The 10,361-nt window shown below is 44.6% G+C and overlaps 1 long non-coding RNA gene across 1 annotated transcript in view; it reads left to right on the top strand.

The window, feature by feature from the left end:
* The first annotated feature begins 5,118 nt into the window (after positions 1–5,118).
* LOC119567240 overlaps positions 5,119–10,361 on the top strand; it is a 36,265-nt gene continuing 31,022 nt past the window's right edge. The window contains exon 1 of the long non-coding RNA XR_005227165.2: positions 5,119–5,184. This is a non-coding gene — a long non-coding RNA (uncharacterized LOC119567240). The remainder of the gene's footprint in view (positions 5,185–10,361) is intronic.

Genomic DNA, 10,361 nt, shown 5'->3' with positions numbered 1-10,361 from the left:
TCCCTGTTTGCTCCACTGAGGGAGAAGGGTTTAGGATATGCATCTTTTAGCGGTTGGTCAGATCAGTGTTACATAGAGGGGTGGGAAGCACTGGCCATGCTGTAGGCAAAGTTACTTTTAACATGTGTTTTAAAAAAATTACTCAAAAGTATCTTGGTGTTCACTGTCTCTTCCTGATATCCCCATTAAAATGGCTTTGATTTAAATGTAAAAAAAGCATATTTCCAAATGCCAGCCCTGCAAACTCAGCCTGGTCTTAGAGTCAAGAAAGGCTCATTCCTTAAGCTTCATCACCTGTAACTAAAGGTTCCGAAGGCTAAACTGTGTCCTTAGTCATGCTTCTACTACTCTGTTGACTTAAATTTGTTTCATTACTTTTGTTTGCTTGCTTTTTCCTCCTCTTACTTCTTCACAGCTATGGGAGAGGGACAGAAGCAGCACCAGCGTCTTCTCAGCAGGGATGCTGAGGTGGGTTAGACAGATAACGGGGGGGAGGAGCTGCACTATACATCTTGTAGGCACACGTTTATTTTTTTCAACAATACGCACTTAAATGCTTACTTCTCCACTGCTGCTGGCAGCAACGCTGCCTTCAGAGCTGGAGAGAACTGCAGAAGTAAGGTGGCAATGCCAGACCATGCCACCCTTACTTTCATGCTGCAGCTGGTGGCAGGGCTGTCTTTAAAGCTGGGTGCCTGGCCAGCAGCCACCACTCTCTGGCTGCCCAGCTCTGAAAGCAGCACCACCGCCAGCAGCAGTGGAGAAGTAAGGGTGGCAATAACATACCATGCCATCCTTACTTCTGCATAACATTTGACCTTTGCTCTGGGAGGGGTGGCTACGAGCGGGCTAAGGCAAATTTTGGAATGGCTATAGCCCCTGCAAGCCTTCCCTGCCCCCCAGCGCCATCCCTGGAGAGGGAGCTGGATTCTGTTCATCCTTAGGCATCCTCAGCTGAATTGTTCACTAAATCTGAAACTTGTGCAAGCCCTTTCAAAACACTGGGTTATTTTAAAATTTGTCGCTTTTGGCTTGGTGACTGCTGAGCATGCTACTCATCCACATGTGTGAAAACTGAAGTTCATCCCAATAAAAAAGGGATTATTTTAGGACTTTACCCATCCCTTCTGTTGCTTCTGAGTCAGAATCCCTTGATTTAAAACACTGTATGCAACATGCAGCCAACAAAAAGCCCAGCACCTGGAAGAGATGAAGATTCTTTCATGTTCGCTCACTACAGTACAGTGTGTTATCTTAATTTTAGTAGTAATATGATTCGGCATTTCAAAGCACGAGAAAAACCATTAATATTGCTTTAGTACAGTGAGAAAGCTCTTCCGTATTGTTAGGTATTTATTTAATTCTTGATCCCCAACCTAAGTGCTTGCTTTGATGTTGTTGGCTGAAAGTTACATTTCCAGCTCAGATGCAACATCCAGTGGTCCTAAAGCATTAATATAATCCTTTTATTTTGAAATGATTACCAGGATTTACTTCACTTTCTAGAAATGGATTAGCAGAGTCCTGAAGTCCTTATGCCCACTGTTGGTATTCAGTAAGGTGTCACTGACTAATTAAAATATGAATCAGCTAAAGGTATATTCCATCTTTAAATTTCATTATTAATGATATTTCGCTTGTAATTGCCTTGGAGATGTATGTTGCACTTTATTGGTCTAAATATTTATTTGTGTAAATTGAAATATTAATGACCCAATTTAAGCCATGAAGAGAGTGCCCAGGTTCCATGGTGATGGACATATGAATGCATGCAGTAATATATTCATATTTGATGATCTTGTATTTTACATTAAACTTGCTAACAATTGAGTGTCAGTTAATACCATTACTAACACTACTTATGAAATATAAAATGTTTTTAGGCCCCGATTCAGCAAAGAACTTCTGCGCATGCTTAAGTCTATTAACTTCAGTAGGATTTAACCACATGCTTAAAGGTTAGCACATGCTTAAGTGATTTGTCGAACAGGCTAATAGGAGAGGAACAGAGTGCTGGCATTTATGAATGTTGTGCACCCCATTTCCTGTTAATTGAGTGTGTCAGGTACTCCAGGAATGTAAAGTCAGGCCCAGAGCATTCTTCTTTTTATCATGCTTGTCAAGGTAACCTTTTCCATTGAATAAATATCCTCTAGATCACCTTAGTGTGCTCAAGTATTAAAAATGATACCTGGCTCTTACATAGCACGTTTCAGCCACTGATGTCAAAGGACTTTACAAAGGAGATATAAGTACAATATCAGTATCCCCATTTTACAGGTGGAGAAGGCAGAGAGAGAGAGAAAGTGACTTGTCCAAGGTCACTGAGCAGGGGTTCTTAGAAGTAAATGTTTACTGTTGCTCCTACACTGTGGGAACGAAATAGATTGCCAATGGTAATGGAATATCCAGTGAATACTTAATATCTATAATACTATTTAGTTCACTCACTGGTCTGCTTTACTCAATGTTACATAATGTTTCCGTTCTCTATGTCAGATACACAGAAATCAAATGCACTCTTTCCCTGTAACTTATATAGCAAAGGACTTAAACAGTGATTGAGATCAGTGCCAAGAATAACTCCATCTTTCACTGCAAACTTTAAACAAACATCCTGTCTTCCAGAATTGATTTTAATCTGCAAGAATCTGTCTCTTGCTCGCTGTCTTGGTTTTGCCTTGTTTCATGCGAAGTCTTGCTAAGTCACTGGATTCAGGCCTCACTTTCAGCTTTCACAATAGACACCAACTCTGCATTTTTCTTAGACTCCAAGTCTGCTGCAAGGGAAGTGGCTGCTTTAATCCTTTTTGAGAAAGCTCTTGCAGCTTATTTTGATCAGCCTCCGACTTTACCAAGGCAGTATTCAAAACTTAATTTCAAGAATTCTGAGGCACTGAGCCCTTTGGCACACTAGTTTTAACCACAATACCAGTTTTAAAGTTTATCCACAAATGCCTTTAATCTTCGGTAGCTATGTGAGATTTAGACATTTACTGCCAACCTAGAGACTCTTGCTGTCTGCCTGCTCTGATTCATTTTTTCCTTGCGGCTATATAAGAATGCGCATTTTGCCTGGTTTCAGTGTTTCTCTTTACAGTTTTTAGAAAGTAACGGAGTTGCCATGATATTAAGTTTTGAAAAAGATGCTGGGACAGTTTCTCTGTGGCTAATCAAAGGGTTTGTTTTGGCCTTTTTCATTCTCTGCATAGGTTGTGAGTTGTATGAAATAGGTGGCATTTAGTCATCTCATCCCAACTCTGACCTGTCGGTGTAATGCTTGAGTGGATACTAAATGTTTAACCTTCAGCCAAACCCTTCAGCCCTTATTGCAGAAACGTATTGTTTAAATAACAGCTGAGGACTACAGGATTTGGCACTCAGTGTGTCCAAGAAATCCAGTCTTTGTGAGAACATTCAAGGTATGACCTAAGGCAGAGAAGCATTGGAAACAAACTGGGCTTAAAAAAAGAAATCTCTTCAAGCCCAAGGATGAACATTTGCCTTGTGTGGGTTTTGGAAGTTCAGCTCAGTGTTTAGTATCATTTATTTATGTTTCTGGTGGAACCTCCATTTCTCTGGGTTTATCTGCGTTTGGTCAGCTTTCTTCCTTTGAAAGTGGGTATGTGTTTGGAAGGCTTTCGAGCTACTGATAGACGTTCAGGTGCAGGGATCCAAAAATGTCCGTGTCTGTGGGAGAGAGGAGAAGCAGCAGATTTTATGTTTACATTTTATCCACAAATGCAGGAACTGCATCTGTTACAAATTGCAGTCAAATCCTGATCACTGCACTAGAAATCAATGAACTCAGTGGAAACAGAGTCAGCCCCATGTCCTGCTCACTTTACTCATGCTATCTTCCCATTGGGAGCATAATTTGGCCCTCCTGTGTGTATGGTAAGTAAATAGAACTATTGCTGTCACTGAATAGTCACATCTACATATCTTAAACCTTTTCCTCATTAACATACTCAGTATATTGAGGTCTGCTTAAACTAGTCTCAGCAACCTGTGAAATAGGTCTCAAACACATGAATTAGAAGAGCCTTTGCTTTTAATCACAGCACAAATGTTTTCCCAAAACTTCTTTGAATCTGTGTTTCTTTTTGTCTTGGAGGAGATTTAGTTAAATTTAAAAAGTTTCTGTGCCCATTTTGACCAGCTGGAGCAGTGACATATCTCATTGCCTCTTGTATTGCAGAGGACATATTTTCGTATAGGAAAAACATGGACAAAAATCTTCGTAATGCCAAGATAGGAAGATCTGACCCAGGAAACCAGGTATCCAGCTCTGCTGGCTTTCTTACAGTACTGCTTGTCCTTTGGCTTAGGATCCAACTCTCAAAAGTCTCCAGTGATCACACAATGGTATCAATACTCCTTAGGGAGTAGTCTATTCTAACCAGGTATCAGAAGTATCTTCGCGACCTCGAACTCTCTCATCCCATCTATTTGATATAAATATTTCCCATCTATTTGATCCCATAAAGAAAGCTGCTTGGTCTCTCTTTCCTCCTTTTTTTGAAATGGTCTCTGGTATCTTTCAGAAGGTGCAAATCTTACTGCATATTCCATGAGGGTATGTTGATAGTTCTTACTATGGAGTCACTCGTTACCAAGGTTAATTTTTTATTCTCATATGTCACAGGAGATCACTCTTCATTTGGTTTGGCTAAATCCTCACCACCTGAAAAGAAGGTGGTACAGGCTAGATGCAAAGAGGAGCTCTTAAGTTTTACCTAAGTAGAAATAGCCAGTGCAGGACACCATTTTTATTCTGCTTCTAGGTCTGAAAACATCTATTTCTGCCATAGCAAGGTACAACAAGTGCTGTATCACTGGAAACACACTCAGATGCCAGTAGACTGATTCCAGAAGGGATTGGAGCCCATTCAGCTTGCTAGTTACGTGTTATACCCTGTCCCCCACTCTGTGTCTGCCTTGTTTGTTTAGATTGTAAATAGATTGAACCCAGTGCTGTGGCTTGGATTCCCATATAGCCAGCAAATTCTAGAACAAGCCACAATCCAAAGGAATTTCAGGCTACTTATTAACTGCCTAAAAATTTCTTAACATATAAAGAAGATTAAATAGTGCCAGCTAGCTAAACATGCAAAGTTACAGATGCATTTCAGGACTTTACTTCCAAGAAAGAACTGGGCAGTGGTCTATCAGAATCAAACAGTGAGTATGTACAATGTGAACATTTGCAACTGAGCAGAATGCTTGAGTAATATAGGAGCCTCATGGTCTGGTCTTGTATCATAATTCCATGGGTGTTGCAGTGGGAACGTGGGGCTAAAATGACACAAAAGTGGTGGTGAAGGAGGAATTAGGTTGCTGAATTATAGAGAAAGGGGTTACGTTTCAAATGAGATAAGCTTTCATTGCACAAGGCCTTTGATTTTACAGACAAGTGGGTAAAGATTGTGGAGACTTTCTCATTTTTCATATACACAAGGCCACCTTTAGAGAGCAAAGAGAAACACGTGGTAATCAAAGTGTGTTGAAAGCCATGACTTCATTTCTTAGAACTTTCACAGCTGAATAACTCAGGAGAAATAACTCATTCCTGGCTGGTCTCTGCAATAACAGACATCCAAAAAATGTCTGGTATTTGTTTGGTTCACTACATGGGAGCAAATTTCTTAAATGTTTCCTCTGGTTTTAGAATCTGCTATTCTTAAAGTTTCAGCAATGACAGAGGGACGGGAATTTTCATCCAATGTAAGCACAGTTAACGTGAATTCACTTGAGAGGATTGTAAATCAACATGACTGTAAATCAGCTGTTGCGGAGGTGGATGTGAACACATGGTGATTCTGTCCCTGAAGTAGTCTGCTTTAGACTACTGAGTTTCAAAAAGCACATTTAATCACAAACCCAGTTGTTCAGCATCCTCAGCCAACCCTTATTCCTAAGGCTCGTGCTAAAAAGCAATGAGATTCTAGTACTGCTGTACTGCACAGCCGCAGGATTGTCAGGCAACATGTACTGCTTTTGCCCCAATGTCTAAAGTGAAGAGGAGGAGAGGAACAAGAGCTGTGTAACGAATGGAAACTAAAAGTATGTCTACATGGCAAGCAGGAACCCACAGCAGAGAGTCCCAGAACCCAGGTCCACAGACTCAGGCTTGCAGGGCTCATGATTGCACTAAAAATAGCTGCATCGACGTTTGGGCTCAGGGTATGAAGCCCACCTCCTCCCTGGGCTTCAGAGCTAGCATGAGTATAAATAGCAGTATCGCCAAAGTTGCATAGGTAGAAGCAGCAGAGGCACAGCCGTGCCACATACATACCCACTCTTTTCAGGCAGGTCTGTGCTCAGCACAGCCAAACTGTGCATCCATTGCTCCTACCCATGATACCGCAGCCGTGCAGCTATCTAGCCTCTCACAAGCTCCCATCCAGCTGTGTACGTAAGCAGGGAGAAATCACATCCTTAGCTCATAGGTTAGACATAGCCTAAGGGTATGTCTATACTGCAAACGAAGGTGTGATTATGGGTAGGCACGTTCCCGTTAGCTTTAATCTACCTGGTATGGGTAACGATAGTAATGCAGACACAGTAACATGGGCGTCAGCCTGAGCGATCTGCCGCATTACGACCTGCAAGCAGCACGTGATTGAAAGGGAGTGGTGGTTCTCTGATGCTGAATCGCCCCAGTGCTTCTAATTCCTTGTCGTTCTTCCAGCTAGAGAAGTATGAGCTGCTGCGGAGCACTCCCTCAAACAGCAGTGCCAAAGATCACTCATTCTTACATGGAAGGAAAGTTCCACAAAGAGCGAGAATTTAAAGGGGTCATTCTGGTTTTGAAATTTTATTCTTCATAGACAAACTAAATGCTGACTCCAGGTTTTATCAGTTCAGATGAAGCTCTGCTCAACTCCCTGTACTTCCTACATGTGAATCAGCTGTTGCATCGTCTTTACACACAAACATCCTTCATCCAATGACTACTTTTATAAACTCTTCAGTGAAGTGCTTCCCAAGGGCATAGGCCAACGCCTAGGCTTATATTCAGTTTAGTCTGGAAAATGAAGCCACAGGCTGAGAGTTCTTCAAGATGTTCAGAAGATCTGTTGTTTGAATGAGTTAGCAGCAGACCCCTCCATAGATGTCAGTGGAAGAGTTCCGTGTGGAGAGACTCGTTGAAGAGAAGTAGCTGAGACGCAGTAGACCCTTGCTATAACGCCCTTCGCAATAGCAAACCTTGTGCTATAGTGAATGTGGTCCCTGGATCCCACCTCTATACCTGCCCACTGTGGTGGGGGGCTGAGAGCCTCTCCAGCCTCAGGGCTGCACAGGGGGGTTGAAAACTCTTCCGGCACCAGGGCTGCATGGGAGGGGGCCAAGGCTGAGAGCTCCTCTAGCCCCGGGATTGTTACTGGGGCAGAGTGCTCCTCTGGCCCCGGGGCTGGAGGAGTGCACTGTAAGCTCCTGCCGCGGGGCTGGGGCCAAGGGAGCTCTCTCTCCCTGCTGCTGCCCTGGAGCCAGAGGATCACTTTCTGCTGCCAGTGGTGGTCCCAGGGCTGGAGGAGCTGTCCCCTTGTCTCTCTCGCTGTAACGAACCCCTAGCCATACCGAACAAATAGCTTGGATCCCCAGGGGTTCATTATAGCAAGGGTGTAATGTAGTCACTAGGTGACCACTTGGTTGTCGCTGAACATCTCTTAGCTGACAAGGTCATGCTAAGATGTAAAGCAGCTGTTGGCAGGACTTCACTGTGGATTCTCAAGTCCCATCTCGTTCCCCTGGAACATTTCAGGCAAACTGTGTAACCTGGTCACACAGGGAACCCCTTTAAAGTGTAGGCTGTGCTTCTGTAACACTTGTGTGAACTAGAGAGCCACATTCAGCTTCCCACTTCCGATACCCCAGCTGATCCTTCTCTTGCTGTAGGGTGACTGCCATTTAACTCTTTGCAAGCAATCCACCCTACCACACTATGATTCTTGTGCAGTAACTTTCATTGGGCAAAATGTAAAACTGGAAATACTTGCCTGGTGACTGCAATACTATATAGAGACCTAGTACCATAGAGACAGAGAGAATTCATTTACATGATTCTGAAAATGCTTATGAAATAATTTCTGGTTAAAATGTCCATTGTTCTGATGGGTTGCATATGAGAGCAAAAGACCTGAGGGTGCACGGGTTTAAAAATGTAGCTTAATATAAAATAATATATTGCATATTGGGGGTTTTTGTTGTTGTTTTGTTTTTTTTACAAGTGTTGCTTAAAGAAATCTAAACTTCTAAATAAATCATGGAAAGTGGGAAAAATTCAGCAAATGTTGGGAAATAAAACTACAAAGACCTGAGTAGAATTTATGGCCCTGACTTTGTATGCCAAAAAACCTTATATTCATTGTCACTTGTGCTAAGCAGAAAGTGTCCCTATGCTTTCATCCTACAAAATTTCAAGTAAGAATGGAAGCCTTCACTTAGGGCTTGTCTACAGGGGGAAGCTACTGCAAAATAAGCTAGGGTGTGAATTTAAAGCACAATTATTGTGTACTAGCTCCCCAGTGAACGCGCCTTCTTGGCACTAAAAGTGCCTTTATGTGGTTTAGCTACAGTGTGACAGCTAAATAGTCAATTTCACTGCCTGGTTCTTCGAAAGTGGATTAAGCTAAACCACATAAAGGCACTACCAAGAAGGAGCGTTCACTGGGGAGCCGTCAACACTGGAAGAAAAGATCTGTGGCATGGCTCTGGAACTCTGCCCCCTCCAGGGTACAAGAACCCAGGCTCCAGCACAAGCCCAGACTTCTACACTGCAGTTACACAGCCCCATAGCTCAAGCCCCACCAGCTCAAGTCAGTTGATATGGGCAGCTGTGGGTGTTTAACTGCAATGTAGCTATACCTTCTGAGTACTTTTGCCAGACCTGAAGAAAAGCTCGGAAGCTTGTCTCTTTCACCAACAGAAGTTGGTCCAATAAAAGACGTGACCTCACCCACCTTGCCTCTCTAAAACTGAGTACAAACAAAAGCAAAGCTGACCAATGTGCTTTTCATAGTTGAAGCAAGGTGAAGCACAGAATTAAACAGCATTAATGGTAAAAAGTAAACAAAATTGTAATCTTTCTGTCAGCTTTATTAGTCCAAGGAGTTGGCTGTAACCACAGCCAAGGGAATTTCTCTTTTTAATATATTTTAATTTTAACATGTCCTTTAACTAGTTGCTCACAGAGTAATTTACCTGCACAGGTAATCAACAACGAACAAGCATTGTGTGTGTTAGAAGGAGCATCATCTAATGGTTAAAGAACAGGATTAGGAGTCAGGATTCCTGGAATCTGTCACAGGCTCACACATAGTCTTGCTATGTGACTGAAATCTACTCCTCGCTCCATCATTTTCCCAGGGAAGTGAGTGTCTCTGGGGATGAGTTAACTTATCTTTAGCACCTAGAAGACAGGGGCGGCAGGTTTGTATAATTTTGGTGGTGCCCAGAACAGGTCCAAGTCCTGACCGTCCCCCCCCCGACCCCCCCACCTTGTAAGCCAATATAGATTTTTTTTTAAATAATGTTAAAATGTGAGGGCTCTGGGGTGGGGCTGGTGATGAGGGGTTTGGGGTGGTGGGAGGGACTCAGGCAGAGGGCTGGGGTACAGGGGTGAGGGCTGTGGGGTGTGCCTGGTGATGAGGGGTTCACAATGCAGGAGGGGGCTCAGGGCTAGGGCAGAGGGTTGGGGTGCAGGGGGGTGTGGGCTCTGAGGTGAGGCAGGGCTGGGGATGAGGAGTTTGGGGTGCCTGCAGGCTGCCCAGGGACTGGGGCCAGAGAGGACTCCTCCCCCAGCTGGCAGCAGCAAGCTCCGGGGGAGGGGCTCCCCACAGCAGCACACTCACCTCGCACCACTGCCACTGCATGTGCTCTAGGGTCCCTCTCAGGTCCAGGAAGCCCCCTCGTCTCCCCTATGGTGGGTGCTGGGGGCGGGGCTGTCTTCACATGTGCGCCTCCTCCCCTGCTGCTGCCCCTCAGTGGGGATGAGGTTTGGGCTGCCCCTTGCCCAGCGGTGACTGCGGGTGGGGGGGGCCCTGTGCTGGTGGAGGGTCCCGCTGGAAAAGGGAAGGATCTGAGGTGGAAGGGCAGGGGCAGTGTCAGCCTGCCCTGGCACTAGTGGATGGGGGGGTAGTAGGACCCTGTGGCGGCAGTTGATGCCGGGAGCCAGCAGAGCTGAGCGCAGGGTGGAGCTGCAGGTAGGGATGCTCTGGGGCCTGGGGGAGGTGTGCGGGGGCAGCAGGTGGGGCTGGGGGACACTCGGGCAGCAGGGGGACTGAGGGAGAGACGCGGCCCCAAACATTGGTGGAGCCAGGCCACCGGGCCCTGAATATTGCTGGAGCCCGGGCACC

This window comes from Chelonia mydas, chromosome 10, assembly GCF_015237465.2.
Source record: "Chelonia mydas isolate rCheMyd1 chromosome 10, rCheMyd1.pri.v2, whole genome shotgun sequence".
Classification (NCBI taxonomy): domain Eukaryota; kingdom Metazoa; phylum Chordata; order Testudines; family Cheloniidae; genus Chelonia; species Chelonia mydas.
The sequence above is the reverse complement of the archived record's forward strand: the minus strand, read 5'-3'. Positions and strand labels throughout refer to the sequence as shown.